This window comes from Protopterus annectens, chromosome 1.part1, assembly GCF_019279795.1.
Source record: "Protopterus annectens isolate FY-2018-M chromosome 1.part1, PAN1.0, whole genome shotgun sequence".
NCBI lineage: Eukaryota > Metazoa > Chordata > Ceratodontiformes > Protopteridae > Protopterus > Protopterus annectens.
In genome coordinates this window covers 1,678,814,458-1,678,833,939 of record NC_056726.1, presented here as the reverse complement: position 1 = coordinate 1,678,833,939, position 19,482 = coordinate 1,678,814,458, and the positions used below count along the sequence as shown (strand labels likewise).

At 38.1% G+C, this 19,482-nt stretch overlaps 1 protein-coding gene across 1 annotated transcript in view; it reads right to left on the bottom strand.

Moving 5' to 3' along the window:
* Window positions 1-6,605, bottom strand: part of LOC122811783 (uromodulin-like) — a 449,243-nt gene extending 442,638 nt beyond the window's left edge. Inside the window, exon 1 of the mRNA XM_044083847.1 lies at window positions 6,278-6,605. The gene's annotated coding sequence lies outside the window, so the exon portion shown is untranslated. The remainder of the gene's footprint in view (window positions 1-6,277) is intronic.
* Between the last annotated feature and the right edge of the window lie 12,877 nt (window positions 6,606-19,482).

The following is a 19,482-nucleotide window of genomic DNA, read 5'->3' as shown; positions in this document are numbered from 1 at the left end:
CTGTTGAGTCTGTTCTCCTACAATAATGGTGATTCTGTTTATTCTGCAAATTACTTAAATTAAGTTTCTGCAATTGCATTCCTAAAGACATTACATAATACACACAGTTCTGCCAATCAATTATCAAACAATTTAAACTACAACTACCTTTGGAGTTACCCTCTATGCTAGATGATAAATCTTTGACTCTCACCCATTTGTGTATATATTGCATATGTTGCTCATAATTAAATCATATTCTGCATATAACCACAATTACGGAGTTTTATCCACATTTTACATACAGCAGCTAATGACCTCTAACTTATTTTCTGCCTTTATTGCTATAATGTATGTTCTAGTATATACTAACTAATTGACTCTGAATGCAGCCGTTTTACTGCTGTACTCTCTTGCCTCACCCTACATACTAATTATATTGAATGAATTACTGACATACCTAGATGTCATTTTACTCTTTCACCCCAGATATTTACTTTTCTTTTTTTCTGTATATTTTATATTCACCTATTATTACTGTTCTGCTATATATCAACTTATTTTATTTCCACAAAAAGAGCTCAACAGTGTAGTTTGATACAACCAGTAATTCCACAAAGACACACTGCAAAAGTTCCTTTTTGATTTTGAATAGCAAAACACAAACACAAAACAACTGATTGATTTCTTCAATTTCAGAGAGATTTAAATCTAATCTACATACTATACCCCCCCTAGTAGTCAAAACTAATGAGTTATTTAGTTAATAATTTTTTTAATTATTACAACCTTAAAACTGAACTTCCAAAAACCAGTAGCCATTAAAACAAAAATAAACTAAAAAATGTAAATACATATACTATTACAAGTTACTTGTTCTATGACATAGTATGAAAAAACAGTACAATTAAGTTAAAACAATTTTAAAAATGTTTTTAAAAAATTCAACCACCAACATCATATAAGACAGACTTCATATTAACCTATTTAAAATATTCTGATTTTTTATGTAGTAGAGGTTTAATGGAAATAATTTCATTCAATCCAGGTGGTAGGCATGCCTGCAATTTTATCTGCCACCTGGTTTCCCTTTCTTCAATATAGTTTTTATAGTTTCCACCTCTTGGATCTTTCAAAACTTTTTCTAATATACAGAATTTAAATTCCTTACAGGATTGGGATTCACTAATATGTTTAAACAATGCATTGTTAATATTTTGACATCTAATGTCATAACCATGTTCATAAATCCTGTCCCATAACCTTCTCTCCGTTTTTCCCACATAGAAGCTGGGACAGGATTTACACAATGCCAAATACACAATGCCCATAGTTTGACAATTACCTTTTTCAGGTTTCAGTAGTGTATGTAAAGTATTGTTCAATACTAGTGTCTTGTCCTGACATATAAATTTACACTGAGAGCAGTTCCCACATCTTCCCACCACTAGCCTTCACTTTAGTCATTTCAAAATTCTTTTCAAGTTTGACCTTCTATTTTCCACAATTTGTTATTCTTTAAAATTGACCAGTTTTTGTCATGATTTTCTTCACCTCATTAACTTGTTTTCCAAAAGGTAAAATCAAGCTCTTTTCATAATTTTTTATCATTACATTTTGGTTACCTTGAGTCTGGTTGGCAACTCTTTTCTTTTATACTTTCTTTATTACCTAATAATGGAACATACTTAATTCCCATTCATTTCTAACATATTCAACATAGTCCATAACTAGTTTTTGGGTAACCTCTCCTTAAACATTTCTCCCACCACTTTTAACTCCATCTCTACATCTTCTTTCTTAGAGGTCATTCTTGCAACTCTTATAAGTTGGCACTATACTATTTTTTTGTGGGTGGTTGCTATTATAGTGAAGGTATGAATTACTAAAAGTAGATTTTCTGTAGATTTTAGATTTCAATCTCCTGTGTTCAAATCTCTAAGAAATGTCTAAGTAGTTAATTCTCTCTGTATGATATACATGTGTGAATCTTAAAAACTCGTGGTCTCATTTCAGTATTGCAAGAATTCTTTCAATTTTTCTTTTGGGGCCTCCCATAAAATGAAAATATCATCAAAAATCTCATATAGTGTTTTATGAATCCAGAAAAATTACTTTTAAACCATCTTTTTTTCCCCAACAATATAGACCAAATTGGCGAATATAGGTGTGTTGTTTGTAGTATTCACCTTCAAATATAATATAATTGTAATCTAATACTGTTTCCATAAATTCTACAATGAGATTTATTTTGTCATGACTAAAATTTGTATTCATTTTTTCCTCAAAAATTCTAGCCCTTCTTTTTGGGATACATGTATATAAATTGATAACATCTATTGTCAGAAAACTGTATCCTTATTACATATTCCTTTATCTAGATGTCCAAGAAAGTCCCATGAATCTTTATAATATGCCCAAACTTAGAAACAGTATTTTTAACCAATGGTCAAATCCACAATGGGCCTAAATATTAAATTATCAATTCCCTTTATGCCTTCGTACCAAAAAATAGTTGCTACCTTTGGATTATGTACTTTCAAATACGATATATGTTTCTTCTGTAATTCTTTCATCTATGAGACAATCTTCCAGAAAGTAGTCTATAACTAATATTCACTTCATTTAGGGAAGACAATTGGTATGTGTGTAAATTTATATGTCAGGACAAGACACTAGTATTGAACAATACTTTACATACACTAAACAAGTAACTTGTAATAGTATATGTATTTACATTTTTATTTTTTTGGAACTTATTTTATTTCTTGCACATAATGGTTATTATCATTACATCATGCTATAATATTCCATTTACTTTAAGTTGTCATTGTATATACCATAGGCTGTTCATGCTAACAATTTGTTTTATCTGTTGTAGTTTTTTAATTGATTTTTGTTTTGTCATTGTGGCCCAAATCATGGCTGAAATGGGTCCCTGTATCAGCCCTCCTACCAAGTTTTCAAACTTAAATAGATAAATAAAGAAATAAACAATCTTTAACATTTACTGTAACATCAAAAGCAATTAATTATTAAAGCTTAAGCTAAATGCATGCATTAGTGTTTTAAAGGAACCTTCAACTCTGGTGAACTGTCTTACACCTTTGTGAAGTCTCTGGAACATATCTTCATGAACAAAGCTTTCAGAAGTACTACGATTCAGACAGATAGGTGTTTTTTTTTTTTTTTTTTTGTGGTCACTTCAGAAAGTCCTCTTTAAGAATGAATCAGATGCTTCATTTGCAGTCTTTTCGATTATATGGGGTATTGAAGACTATTCTGAAAATTTGGATGTAAAATGTGCAAACATTGCACTGTAACTTGTATCACACATGTTACATGTATTTGTTTTGCATACTACTAACTTTAATATTTTAAATAACTTGAATTAATACCTGTTTTTGAATGTCACTACAATTAATTGAAAATCTACACTTGTCGATAATTAAATGCTTTCATGTTTGGTATTCTGAAAGGAGGCATGCAGGAAGAGGAAAAGTGGTACAGCAACAACTTACATTCCTTCTGTAGATATTAACCAAGCTGGAATTCTTTCAGATCAGATAAAGAATGGTATAATGTTATATGAGGCAACATTTGTGTTGCATATCTGAATGTTGTCTTCACTAGGTTCATAAGACTATAAAGGGGAATTTGGCATCTTTGATAAAGCTGCAACAGAAAGCCATAGCACTTAAAGGATCATGACTCAATAACCTAATGCATCTACAGGTACTGCCATAGCTGCGTGTTTCCGTAAATCTATTATGATTTAATTTATTATACACAGGATGGAAACTTTTGTAAAAATTAATTAGCACATCCTTTAGAAATCAGATTCAGGTACAACTTTGAAACTGTTGTGTTAACAGTTCACTCTGACATGCTTAATTAATGTTCCTTGAATTTGTCATTTCAGTTCTCATTTCTACAGGCTACCACTTCTTAAGATGCCTCACTCCTAAATGAGACATGAAATGCTGCTGGACAAACCAAACTCTCATTCAATGTATATGGTATATGATCTAAAGATATTTCCCCCTAAAATATAAGGACAGATGCCATCTTTCATGACTCTTTCCCTTACACTCAAATACTCTGTCTAGGACTGTCATTGGCAAACAAGAACAGATAACTCCAAATTATTTTCCTTTAAAAATCTGTACCATCCAATCATTTTTCTTTATGCCTAAATCATGAGAAAATGCAAAGTAATTAAAAGTCAGTAGAAAAACGACCTTCACATTCTAGAAGGAAATCTCTGAAGGCAGACAAGTCAGAGAAATAAAGTTCACTGAAACTATTGTTATTTGCAAAACATGTATTGCTTGTTTGAATTCCTACCTGTAAAATTACTTTTTTCCCGGTCTTCTTGGTGCATCATGTTTATAGGTATAATTTTAACATTGCTTTAGCTGACAGCTTTGCTATTTAGGCTGAGGTTTGTAGGAATTCACTGGACAAGCATGGGTACAACCAGAAATCTACATTTTGTGCTGATACTAAATGCTGTTGTTCCCATCACCGGCATATCTTTTAAAAAGTTTCTAAACCCTCAAAATGCTAACTGCAGACATAAAGGTCACATATTATTTTTAACAGCATACAAAGCTATTTTAGAGGTGTATTCCTTTCATACAGACATTCTTTGTGCATCTATGTACTGCTTATGCAGTTCTAAGCATTCTGCACTTTTTGAATGGTGACGTTTCTATGAGATTATCAGAAAAATAATTCTCATTTGAGCACACTGAGTATGCCTGGCTACACCAAATGTCGAAAAGTGATGGAAGAACAGTGACGACATTGCGTCTGACAGAATAAAAAGAAAGTATATACTAGTCAATCATTTGCGTAGATGCGTTGCAAAATCGTAAAACTTCTCGATCATAAACAATACCGTTTTTTACTTGCTTTATTTATTTGGTAACCTACACGACCATGCACCTTTTTAAACACAGACCTTGGATGGGACCACCACTGTTCGCTACATTCTACTGAATGACACGGAGGGAATTAATAAGCCAAGCGCATAGCGCAGAACAGCTACGTTCGACAATAGGTTAAACAGGTAGACATGATAGTGAGAACTATATAAGCGCAGAAATACATCACGTACATTTAACGGTACTTCAGCAACGTGTGTTACACCGTGCATCAACGGATTGAGAGTGTCAACTATATCTCTCAAGTGTACCTCTTTACGAGGAACGTAGCTCATTTAGGGACTTAAAAAGTTCATGTTCCTCAAAGTTCCACATTGAAGAGGTCTGTCACACATTCAGTGTTGGGAATTGTTTAACTGAGATTCAAGGTAAAAATAAATAAATCATTAATTCATTGAAAGATCTTTTTTATAAGTAAAACCAACATATTTTAGCCGTTCTATGACCATCTTGGTTGAAGCTGTTGGTAAGCCATCAGTATGTGTTCCACATTTTGCCCATTTGTTCCACATTATGAAGGCTAGAGTTCCTCATTTTGGAGATGGAAGGTTGAGAGCTATGGGGAAAACATAACACAAAGTGATGTTTATTCTGTTTGCACACTGTAGCTCACCATTCATAAGTGTGAACTGTTGCTTTAAATGTTGAGATGGGTGTAAAATCGCCTTTTTTTGCAGCACAAAAAGCTTAAGAACTAAACGTGTGAGTATATAATAATGTCATACACTTGAGAGGTATAATGCAGCAACAAAATAATCCATTACTTAACATCTAAACAAAATCTGCCTGACGGTTAATATAGCACCCGGTCTAATGCTGCATATATATAATTACTTAATCCACTATCATCATTGCAAATGTATTTAGTTTATTATAGTCAGACGACCGGGAAATCCCAGAGACTATGCTATAATTGAATTTAAATGCTAAAATTATGCTACATTTAATCTCATTAGATTCCGAAAAACATCACTGTGAGCTCTCAACCTTTCATCTCCAAAACGTGAACATACTGCTTCTCATGCAGCAGGTGAACTGGACACATTGGAGCACTTACTAACATCGTTTATTTGGAGCCATGGATGTTTTGGTGAACTTTGCCAACTATGAATGTCAGACAAACTGATTCAATGTAGTTTTGCATGGAACGGGGATATTTCAAGACTAAGGACGAGGGAACATTTAGTTCCTCGTAGTGAAGTGCCATGCAAAGGGCGACAACACTGACCTGACCCCCATAAAGGCAGGTTGATATTACTGTGCAGCCTCTTATGGCTTCCTACACGACTGCATATGTAGGGCCAGGCTACCATACTTTTAGAGCTTAATTGGAATTGTTAATATCTTACCTTACAGACCACATTGGATGATGAGCTCTTGGGACTTCCTTATAAACTTCTAGAATTTTCAGCATGTTGCTGAGCTGGGACAAGTGACTTTCTCAGCCTTTATCTGGGGGCGGATCTCCCTGTCAGCCTGTGGAATTGGAAGCTCAGGTGAGGCGAACCATGGCAGTCGCAACATTCTGCACCGCCCAGCAAGGCAGACTGGCCGTAGGCAACTGAGGCATGGCATTACAGGCACGTCAGTATTTCTCAGAGATGTAAATTACAGGATAAAATGAAATACGATTACTGAAAATGGTAAGTACAGATTCCAGGATTTCCCCAAGGGCAGCGATGTACAAAACTTCCTGCTTTTCATTGTTGAGTAACGAAAGCATTCATTATGAGTTTTAATTCCAATCTGTTCTTCCTGCAACACAGCAAAACGTCATATCAATACTGTTTTCAGGTAAAAAAAAAAGATTCTAGCTGTTTCACAAGAAAAGAAACATTTTCCTCTGTAGGAAATGTTGATAAAGAAATAAAAATAAACTAACTCCTGCCTTCCGAGTTACCCTTTACTTTTAGGTGTAAATAGAATGTTACCATATCTCTCAACCTCTTAGAGAAAGAAATCTGGACAAAGCTATAAATAATGGGGGGGGGGGGGGGGTGCAAAGGCCCCAAAAACAGGGGCACTTTTTAAATATTGCTCTTACAAACTTGAAAATTTGATAGAATAACAGGTTTTGCATTAGCAGGGATTTTCAGAAGGCTATGAAGTCTGAAACTCAAATGTCTGTCATTATTTTCTGACTTAAACCTTGAGTTATTTGCCAATGATTTGCTAGAAAACCACAACCATATGAGAAAGGAACCAAAAATATGAGGCAAAAATCTGGACATTCTGCAAAAATCTGTACAGTTGAGAGGTATGTTTTGGAGAATTAGATACAAATCCATTTTGAGTGAAAGCTTTGGTCTGTGGTTGGATGTATTTAGAACAGGTAAACCACAAGAAATGTAAATTCTCCCACATCCTGGTCTCTATCACATTTATCATTGTGATTATACCACGTGGTGTGGTCAGAACTTTCTTTTTTAGAGATGAGAAAACTTTTTTCTTTTTTTTTTGTGGGATGGGATGCCATTCCTTGATAGTAGGTAGCAGACATCATCTATCAAACCTTCCTTTTCTAACTTAACAAGCATTTGAATCATAAAGCCACCTGTAAATGCTGCAACACAGCACAATTCCCCTCCCTGCCCTCCTAGGCTGTCATTTTCTTTATGCTATCATGTCTCAACGTATTCCTTCCTTCTTTCTACTTCCCCTCTCATCATACACTTTATACTGTGCATATTAAATATTTAGTATCCTGGATAAAAAGCGAGGTGGAACACTGCTGTAACTATTAAAAACTTTATTGCTAAAATACAGGATGAGCGCTTTCGGGATAACCCTTCATCAGATGTTATGCAGACATTGATACAAACATTTTATAAAAAATTACAACCAATAGCACTCAATAGAAAACGCGCCTATTTTGTAAAATAGGCTTAATGGGTATCACTTCATTTAATCCTGGCTTCTTATTGGCCATTAAATCAACAATCCATTTAGTTTCCACTAATTCAGTCTGAAGCTTTATGTCACCCCCCCTGCTGTTGAGTCTAACATTGACAATAGCCCGAAATTTAAAAGTATGTGTTGGGAATTCATTTACATGTCTACATAAAGCATTCCTTTCATCACCATTTCTGATGCTGGAAAGGTGCTGGAGAATCCTAATCTAGAACATATTATTTGTCTTCCCAACATAAAAACATGGGCACTGGCAACATTCAGCTAAATAGACAATATTTGTGGTACGACAGGTGGCTTTCCCTTTAAAAAAGAACATTTTGTTTGTGACAGGATGTCTAAAATGTAAGTTTTTGTTGATATAGGCACAGGCTTTACAAAGTCCACAGGTGGTTGTCCCTGTGGAAATTAAAACCTGATGTTGAACATTACTGTTTAAAGGTTCCTTGCAGAGTAAATCCTTTAAATTTTTATTCCTTCTGTACCTGAAGCTAGGATTAGACCCCACAATGTCCCTTAGACTATTGTCACTAGTTAGGATGTTCCAGTTCTTTCGCACTATATTGCAAATATCCTTGATATTACTACTGTAGTTAAACATTAATTGCAGCCCCATATGTGAATTGTCATTGTTAGTTGGATTCTCTCCATTCTTAGTTCGTTGCATCCAGGGTTTATGCACATTAGACCTCAATTTTTTGCCTTTATCAATAGCTTTGTTCACCATAGCAGGTTTATAGCCTCTGTTATAAAAGCAGTCTCTAAGCTTATCTACCTCTGCTTCAAAAGCAGAATCTAATAAGCATAGCCTAGACGCCCTACTAACTTGCCCTTGTATAATGTTGGGGTATGTGTGCCTGGGGTGCATACTATCATATGTTAAAAGAGTGTTCTTCCAGCACTCTTTCCTGAATAATTTAGAATTAAAACCTGTTCCATCTTGTTCTATGCATACATCTAAAAAATCAATGGAATCATATGAATATTTGGTCGTAAATCTAAAAAATATCGTAGTCGAGTGTAGATATTCCACAAATTCTCTTAACATTTGCTTCGTCCCATACCAGAAAAGAAAAACATCATCTACAAAGCATAGATATAATTTAATATGATCTTTCCATAATTCATTATTCAAGGCATGAGTTTTCTCCCATTGGGAGAGTACCAAGTTAGCATAGGTATTGGCGCAGGGGGTGCCCATAGCTACCCCCTGCGCCTGTCTATATACAGAATTAGCCCCCATAAAAACATTATTTTCTAGGACTAAAGACAGCATAGTCTTAATCAGTGAAATTTTCTCTCTACTTGCTCCTAAATTATCTAAAAGCTCACCTATACTAGTAATACCGTAGTCATTATTAATGACCGTGAATAAATTTTGGACATCCATGGTAACCATCAACAATTTTTCTGAACGTTGATTGTTATTCATTTCACCTAATAACTTTAAAAAGTGTCCTGTATCTTTGAGGACATTGTCCATTAGGTCAAGATAAGGTTTAAGGGTATATTCCACCCAAATTGAAATATTCTCAGTGACCCAACCCCTCCCAGAAACTATGGGTCGAAGGGGTGGGTCACTGAGAGATTTATGAATTTTGGGTAGTGCTTTAAAAATCGGGGTAACCGGTTTATTTATCAAAAGAAATTGATGTGTCTCTTCAGATATAAGCATGTCATTCAGTAGTTTGTTTAGACAAAAAATTACTCTATCAATTATTTGTTTCACACCTAATGGATTTATCTGAACATAGGTACTTTGGTCCTGCAATACTTCACTTAATTTTTTGTCATACCAGATAGTGTCCAACAGCACCACTGCTCCTCCTTTATCAGCATTTTTTATCAATATGTCCTTATTTGCACTGAGGTTTTTTAAGGCTATCCTTTGATTAGGAGTTAAATTATAAAACTTGTTAAATTCATCTTCTTGATAATATTTTATCAAGTCATATTCACAAGCATTAATAAATAAATTCAAAGCTGGTGTCAGTTGTGGAACAAATCCACTAGGTTTTTTAAGTATCATTCAGATTACTGTTACCAAATAAAAGTTTCAAGGCTACATTTCTACAGTATAACATAACATCTATTAACGTTTCATCATATGTACCACATTTACTGGGAACAAAAGTCAGTCCCTTATTTAACACTGCCAATTCATCTTCACTTAAAATATAAGATGATAAGTTAATAACAATACCAGTATCATCAGTTGTAGTCAATTTAAAGTTTTTCTCCTCTTGTCTGTCCCTCTGTCCTCGCTCAGAGACTTTTTCCAGGACCCTTTCTTTTTTACAGGCGAGGGTAACATATCCAGAAAATTCCGTTTTCCCATCTGCGTTTTGGGCTGCGCTCCCATGTTGTTATCATTTGGTGTAACAGACCCAGGATCACCTCCTATGGACGAACATCCTGGTTGCACAAAGTCAAGGGTTGAAACATTGTCCGTAATGATATCAGTATCTTTTCGTCTAGAGCGGTTTTCTGCAGCAGTTTGACTAACAGCTGAAGCATTGATAGTGGCAACGTCGCTTTTCTCTTGTACAGAGTAACCATCTGTTACCAACCTGCGCCAATACCTATGCTAACTTGGTACTCTCCCAATGGGAGAAAACTCATGTCTTGAATAATGAATTATGGAAAGATCATATTAAATTATATCTACGCTTTGTAGATGATGTTTTTCTTTTGTGGTATGGGACGAAGCAAATGTTAAGAGAATTTGTGGAATATCTACACTCGACTACAATATTTTTTAGATTTACGACCAAATATTCATATGATTCCATTGATTTTTTAGATGTATGCATAGAACAAGATGGAACAGGTTTTAATTCTAAATTATTCAGGAAAGAGTGCTGGAAGAACACTCTTTTAACATATGATAGTATGCACCCCAGGCACACATACACCAACATTGTACAAGGGCAAGTTAGTAGGGCGTCTAGGCTATGCTTATTAGATTTTGCTTTTGAAGCAGAGGTAGATAAGCTTAGAGACTGCTTTTATAACAGAGGCTATAAACCTGCTATGGTGAACAAAGCTATTGATAAAGGCAAAAAATTGAGGTCTAATGAGCATAAACTCTGGATGCAACGAACTAAGAATGGAGAGAATCCAACTAACAATGACAATTCACATATGGGGCTGCAATTAATGTTTAACTACAGTAGTAATATCAAGGATATTTGCAATATAGTGCGAAAGAACTGGAACATCCTAACTAGTGACAATAGTCTAAGGGACATTGTGGGGTCTAATCCTAGCTTCAGGTACAGAAGGAATAAAAATTTAAAGGATTTACTCTGCAAGGAACCTTTAAACAGTAATGTTCAACATCAGGTTTTAATTTCCACAGGGACAACCACCTGTGGACTTTGTAAAGCCTGTGCCTATATCAACAAAGACTTACATTTTAGACATCCTGTCACAAACAAAATGTTCTTTTTTAAAGGGAAAGCCACCTGTCGTACCACAAATATTGTCTATTTAGCTGAATGTTGCCAGTGCCCATGTTTTTATGTTGGGAAGACAAATAATATGTTCAAGATTAGGATTCTCCAGCACCTTTCAAGCATCAGAAATGGTGATGAAAGGAATGCTTTATGTAGACATGTAAATGAATTCCCAACACATACTTTTAAATTTCGGGCTATTGTCAATGTTAGACTCAACAGCAGGGGGGGTGACATAAAGCTTCAGACTGAATTAGTGGAAACTAAATGGATTGTTGATTTAATGGCCAATAGGAAGCCAGGATTAAATGAAGTGATACCCATTAAGCCTATTTTACAAAATAGGCGCGTTTTCTATTGAGTGCTATTGGTTGCAATTTTTTTTTTATAAAATGTTTGTATCAATGTCTGCATAACATCTGATGAAGGGTTATCCCGAAAGCGCTCATCCTGTATTTTAGCAATAAAGTTTTTAATAGTTACAGCAGTGTTCCACCTCGCTTTTTATCCAGGATTGTATTTTTATTTGCTTGGTTGGACTTTGGCATTGTACTGTATTGGATTGACTGTTAAATATTTAGTATGCATGCTGTATTTTGTACCAGTTATGTACTTTAATGACAGTTTTATTTTAAGTTTTGGGTTACAGTGCTGAAAGTTTGCTTGTAAAACATTCTTCACAGTTCACTGTTATAAATTCATCCACCTGCAACTGTCATCTTTGTTATCTTCAGTCTATTGTACTCTCCCAAGCTGAGCCTGAATATGGTCCATTTGGATCAGTGTTCTACCTCAGTTAACAAATAAAAATAAATGAATAAATAAATAAATACATTTCCATTAGTCTGTGACTATTTTGATGTAGAAATATAACATTCAACTATGTGCTGAACTTATAGTGGTTGGTACCTCTCATACTGAACCTGAGGAAATTGCCAGCCTGCTAGCAGACAGATTTGGTGAAAACTTCACCCCATCCCCACTAACCATACCCCAAGGCATACCTGACACCAGTCCTCTACCTAGTATCTCCAAAAAGCAGGTCATATTCACACCCTCTAAGGCCAAAAACATGGCCATAACATCCCACTGCTTACTAAACAATCTAAAACAAGACTTAGGAGAATCACTTGGCACTCTCTTTAACCTCAGCCTGATGCTGGCGTTATTCCAGCAGAGTGGAGAAGAGCAACAGTAATCCCCTTGCACAAAGGGGCTTTAACAGCTGACCCTGGGAACTATAGACCCATAAGCCTAATTATCCTTATCTGCAAGGCCATGGAAAGAATCATCATGGACCTTATCAACAAGGACATAGGCGACCTTCAAACTCTTGGCTGTACCCAGTTTAGCTTTGTTAAGGGTAGATGATGCTTATTGAACCTGGTGGACTTATTCGAGAATGCCACCAAAGCCCTGGATGAAGGCAAAACTGTCCATATTGCCTATCTTGACTTAGCCAAGTCTTTTGACACAATCGCCTGCTCGGGTATCATTGAAAACTCTCCCAGGTGGGGATTAACCCTTATGTCACTAGATGGGTAGCCAACTGGCTCACTGACAGAATGAATACTTTCAAAGATGGAGATTCCACCTCTACCAGTAGACTAGTTATCACTGGTGTACCAAAAGGATCTGTGCTGGGCCCTCTACTGTTTGGAATCTAATTCTCAGAAGTCCAGGTGAAAGTAGATGGCCTATGGCTTACCAAGTTCATTGATGATTGCAAACTGGGTGCAGTCATTGACTCCCCAAATGATGTTAACATATTGCAAAAGGGGCTGAAACAGACAAATGACTGGTGCCAAAGCTGTGGACTAAAACTAAATGCAGAAAAGTGCATTATTATTCCCTTTGGCAAAGATGAAGTCCCTGCAAATTACAATATTGACAGCACCTCTGTAAGCTCAAACCCAGTGGTGAGAAATTTGGGAACACAGGTTGATAGCAATCTAAACATCAATCAGCATGTGTCCACAATGATAAGGAAAGCCTTCTATGATGTGTATCTCATAAGTAAGGGCATCGCATCCAAGACTAAGGATGTTATAACTCCTCTGTACTCAACCCTCATCAGACCACTAATAGAGTACAACACTACCACCTCACCAGTTACCTACAGCAGCTGGACAGACAACAGAGGTTTCTCACCAAGAAAATTCAGGTCCTCCAAAACATGACCTACATGGAAAGACTGAAAGCCATGCCAGTGTACTCTGTATCCTACAGGCTGCTGAGAAGTGACTTGTGCCTAGCCTACAGAGCAGTCTCTGACCCTGCCCTAATGGAACTGCTGCACAACTGCAAATCAAATGGGTCAAGGGTCACTCACTCCAGGGATCTCAACCTAGCCTGTGACATTAACAGAACATGCTGGAAAGACAGATATATCTCCCAGAGATTGCCGCTCCTGTGGAATAAACTCCTAATTCAGTTGAAGCAGAACTCCTCAATGACCCTGTTCAAGAACAACCTAGACAATTGGATGGGGGACCGTATATTCACCCTGGGGGTGGCACCTATGTCCCTCATGGACAGGGACAGTTGGTGCTGATCATAGACTCACTGTGCGAATAACGGCCATCTAACCAAGGTCATTTAGGGAACATGGGTATAACATGGCTAGGCTTGTAAAGGTCCTAGGTCCATTAGCTTAGTAATCTCTTGAACCTATGAACCTATTTATTTCATTTTTAATCTTTAAGTAATGTTGGGGAAATGTTTCCAGTAGTTGACAGGAATGAAAAAAACTTGCAGTTTACTGTCAGGTGTGCAAGACATCTGTTTGCATTTTTATTTATTTATTTATTTTGTTTATTTTTGATTAACAAGAGTGAATGGTTTGTGTGAAGCTAACAATAATGTTCAGCCAAGTGGGTATCAGAGAAATAATGGACCACCCATGGCTTTTGTGAGTCCTGACCCTGCAGGCAGTGGGCCTCTGCATCCCTGAAAGATCTGTTGCTTCCTTGTTATGCTCATCATGAAGGACATTATTGCTGTTAGAAAATTAGCTATCTATTACATTCTTTTCTAAATTTCAAACACAAAGCAAATATTTTTGTTGCATTTTGATGACAAATAGTGAAGAAAAAGATGGAAATGGGGAAGGAGTCCAATTGGATATTTCAAGACTAGGAGAAAGAATAAGACAAGGTCTCAAGAAAGCTGATTTGGATAGTCCTGCAATGGTTCAAATTCCCAGAAACACTGGTAGAGTTAGTGCAAGCTATGTACAAGGAACCAATGACACAATATGAACAATGCTTTGACTCACAGAGATGTTCTCAGTGGGTGTGAGTGTGTATCAGGGTTCAGGTTTGAGCCCACTGCCTTATATACTGCTGATGGGCTACATCTGCAAATAGGACAGAGGGGAACAGATCAACAAAGCTGCTGTATGCAGATGTATGTGGAATTATAGGCAGTTTGGGAACAAAAACTTTGCAAAAGATAGTGGAATTGAATGTAAAACTGAACACACTTGGGATGAAACTGAGTACATATAAAACAGCTGTAATGGCAACAAATGGGAGAAATCAGAAGAAGCTTAGAACTGAGATAGAAGGACAAATAGTGGAACAGGTTAACAGCTTCAAGTATCTGGGAGAGGTGGTTGAGGAGAAGGGGAGTCTGAATGAAGAAGTCAAAGCTAAAATTGGAGGGGCTGCAGCAAACTCTGTATCAGGTAAGTAAAAAGTAAGGTGTACAAAACAGTGGTCTGACCACTATGGTGTGGCACAGAAACCTGGCCAGTGAAGGTGAAACACTTGAATGAGCTAGAGGTTAATGTCGATGAAATGCCTGAGACAGGCAGTAGGATACACACTGTGAGAAAAGCAAAAACATGAAGACATTTGAGGAGAAGCCAAATTAGCTTCAGCTGTAGAGAAGGTAAAAGAAAACAGATTACAGTGGTTTGGGAATATGCAGGAAAGCAAAAGACGCTGTGGTGAATAAAACTGAGGAGAAACAAGAAGAAGGGACGAGGAAATGAGGACATACAGCCAAGAGATGTATCTATGGCATGAGAGAAGACATGTGACAGTTAGGCATGACTGTCCGAGAAGGTAGGAAGGAGAGCTGCACTGACTTGAGAGACATGGTGACAGTTGATGAGACACCCAAACACCACGTAGAAAATAGGAAAAAGAGGGGGTGATAAGGAGGTCCCAGTCAAGCTATCTTTCTCCATTTCTTTTGCAAAACTTAAAAGTCCACTTATTATGTCATCTAGAGTAATGAAGGATGGAATGTCAATACAGGCCTTATTTCTAGGGAACTTATACGTTCATAGGTTCATACTAGGCTATCTTCCCTAGGGCATTTATAAGCCTAGCCAGAATGTGTTTGGCTTTCGCCACCCATTTTAAATTTATTTTGCTATGCCCTTTTTCGAGGTTAGTATACTGTGCCTCTGTCTAACAGTGACACAGAAGTGATACCCGGGGTAAACCTACAATCTCCCATCCACTCAACAAGATTCCTCTTGAAGAGAGTCAATGAGGGACTCTGCCTAACCTGGACTGGGATTTTATTCCAGAGTGAAGGGAGCCTCTGGGTTATGAATCTGTCCCTCCAGCATGTCCTATTTATTTCAGTGCTGAGGTTCAAGTCTCTCGAGCGCGTAGCTCAATGGGATTTGGATTTTCTGAGGTGCAGCATGTCCATTAATTCCAGGTTGGACATGGCTTTATACGTCAGGCACAGATCGCCTCTGAACAGGCGGTATGCAACTGAGTAGAGCTGGAGTTTCTTTAACCGGGCAGCATATGGCATCTGTTTGAGCCCTTTGATCCTCTTGGTGAGGTACTTTTGGGGTCTTTCCAGTTGCTGCAGGTGTCTGGTAAGGTACATCCCAAAAAGGGCATTGTACTCAATTATGGGCCTGATGAGGGATGAGGGATGAGTAAAGAGGCACGATGACGTCCCCTGATCTAGATGTGAATCCCTTCATGATTAGGTGGGCTATATAAAATGTTTTTCTAACCACTTTGGCCACGTGGTTGTCAAATGAGAGATTGCTATCAACTTGGATCCCCAGGTCCCTAATTACTTCTTCTGTACTTAATGGATTACCACCTATGTGGTAATTTGTGGGCACTTTGTTTTGCCAAAGGGATGACTATACACTTTTGGCATTTAGCTTGAGGCCATGGCTCTGGCACCAGTTGTCTGTTTCTATGAGGCCCTTTTGGAGGATGCTTGTGTCAGCTGGAGAGTCGATTATGGCACCCAGTTTGCAGTCATCTGCGAACTTGGTCAGCCACAGTCCTTCCATGTTGGCCTGTACCTCCGAGAAATATATACTGAACAAGAGAGGTCCCAGGACTGAGCCTTGTGGGACACCACTTGTAACTGGTTTGGAGTCTGACATGGCTCCAGCAATTCTAACCATGAGTGTTCTGTCCTTGAGCCAATTTGCAATCTTTCTAGTGACATAGGGGTTTATATTTAAGCTGGTGAGCTTATCTATAATGCCCGAGTGGGGTATTGTATCGAAGGCTTTTGCGAGGTCCAGGTAGGCTGTGTGGACCACCTTCCCCTCGTCAATGGCCTTGGTGACTGTTTCAAAGAAATCAACCAGGTTTAAGAGGCAGGATCTGCCCTTAACAAAGCCGAACTGGGTAGGATCCAGTGTTTGTAGGTCCCCAATATCTTTATTTATGAGGTCCATGATGATCCTTTCCATAGCTTTGCAGACCAAGCTAGTCAGGCTTATGGGGTGATAGTTTCCAGGATCTGTTGAGGCACCACCTTTATGGAGAGGGACCACTGTTGCTGTACGCCACTCTTTGGGCACATATCCTGTAGTAAGGCTGAGATTGAACAGTAGTTTTATGTTTGGGTTTAGCTCTTCTTGGAGTTCATGTAGGGCAGCCGGGACACTGTCTGGTCCCATTGATGCTGTGTTTTTGCTTTGGAGAGGCGGCTCTTACCTGAGCATCTGAGATGTCAGGGGGGCAGCACTCTGCTGGGATAGATATTTGCCCTTTTGGTGGGGGGGGAGTTTGCGCTGAACCTGTCAGCTAGGATGTTGGCAATGTCTGTGGGTTCGGTGTATTTTTTGTCATTTTGGACTAATTCTGAGCATATCTGGGAATTACCACCCAGGTTCCTAACATAACTAAAGAAAGCCTTGTGATTATCCTTAGTGTCCTGTGCAATTTTTCTCTCGTAGCTGGCCTTAGACAATTTTATGTGTGCCCGTAGTTTTTTGCTAATACTGATCAGTGATGCCTTCCCTTTTTGGGATTTTGCTCTATCATTTAGTAGCTTCCTCCTTCTATTGTATAGTTTGTTTATGGCTGGGGTCCACCAGACAGGACGTCTGCCTTTGGAGGATTGGGTCTTGGTTTTATTTGGGATTGCATGATCCATGCATTCCTGAAGGTGTTCATAGAATGCGTTTATAAAGGATTCTGCGGTCTGGGCCGTATTTTCCACAGGCCCGGGGGCTTTGAAGGATTCCACCTCAGTTTTGAGGAGTGTGAAATTTGCTTTAGAGAAGTTTTTCACTGTGGTTTTCTGGGCAGGGGTGGGATCGGGATGTGAATATCCAGTGAGATTAGTTTATGGTCTGATCTTACCAGTGAGGGATACACTTCTGGTCTGGAGCATAGAGTCCCCATGTTGGTGATGATCAGGTCCAGTATGTTTTCCCCTCTTGTGGGAGTGGTAACAAGTTGTTCCATAGCATTTGAGTTGATAAATTCTAGGAACCTTTGGGCTAGGGTGTTGGAGCTTGAGTAATGCTCCCAGTCTATGTTTGGGTAGTTGAAGTTGCCCAATATAATGGTGTTTGGAGATACCTTCATATTTTCCAGTGTTCTCAGGAAGGCCGAGTGGGGTTCCTGGGTTTGGGAGGGTGGTCTGTAGCAGGCTATAAACTGGAAGGCAGTTTTACCCACTGTTAGTTGCACATGGATAGTCTCTGATGCTTCGTGCTTTGCCACCAATCTGGAGGTGTGGATATCTTTGATGAATATCGATACTCCCCCTCCTTTTGTGGTTCGGTCCAAGTTTTGGGGCCGAAAAGCATGGTATGAGGTATAACCTGGTAGTGCTGGGGTGCTCTCAGGAGCCCTGAACCAGGTTTCTGTTACCGCACAGATATCAATGTTCTCCATGCAGTTGTAACATTGCCTCAAGATTCCCAGATTCACCAGCTGGACCAGAGAGGAGATTGACAACTCACCTTTGGACATGCTAGAATAATATTGGGAATTCCTTAATAATTGAAAACCAGGGCCAGTGGGGAGTGAGGGTGTAGTGCTTTTAATTTTTAGTGCTGACTTATATAATTGCTTTAGTGAGCAAGTGCCAGGTAACTTAAGTGCAATGTGTTACAGGTAACTTAAATGCAAAAATGACAAACAGTAACTTTCTTTTAAGTGAAACAAGGAAATAAGTACAGTAAGCAATGCAGATATCACTAGTGATCCACAGAAGCACTGAGAAGCCGCGTATTAGGTGGAATTAGCGTTCCAGGGAAATAACAAGCAAACAAACAACAAGCATATAAACAAAGCTAGATTCAGCAGGCCTGGATGTAGTCTATGCTACAGCAAACAAGGTGTACCAATTTCAGTAAGATACAGTTAAAATATTCAGGCACTATAAACCTTTAACCAGAAATTCCCAGCTCAGAAGGGCAGAGTCCAGCCTCTTCTCCCACAAGAGTGCAGACCACAAACCTTCTTAATGTAAAATAACTGGCCTGAAGCCCAAGTGCTTAAACCAGAACTAATACACTTTAAGAATAACAGACACTGGGCTCTTCTCATTCTACATTATACTCTATCCAGCACTGCTCCACTAGCAGTCCTGAGCTCCCTATCCTTGGTAATGTCAAACAGCCTGAGTGGGTCAGAATGAGTTTACACATACTGGAGCAGGTAAGAATGAGCCATTTATTCATTTATTTAGTCAGTTCATTTCCATTTATTGACCAGGCTAGTCTGACTGTGCAAGACCCCTTTTCAGACTAGGTAGAAAAGCTCCGAAGTATTAGAACATAAAACGTTATAGGTTCATAGGTTCATAGGTTCATACTAGGCTATCTGCCCTAGGGCATTTATAAGCCTAGCCCAGAGTTTTGTGACTTTCGCCACCCCTTTAGTTTGAAGGATACTATGCCCATTATTTAGCTGTGCCTCTGTCAAGCAGTGACACTGAGGTAATCC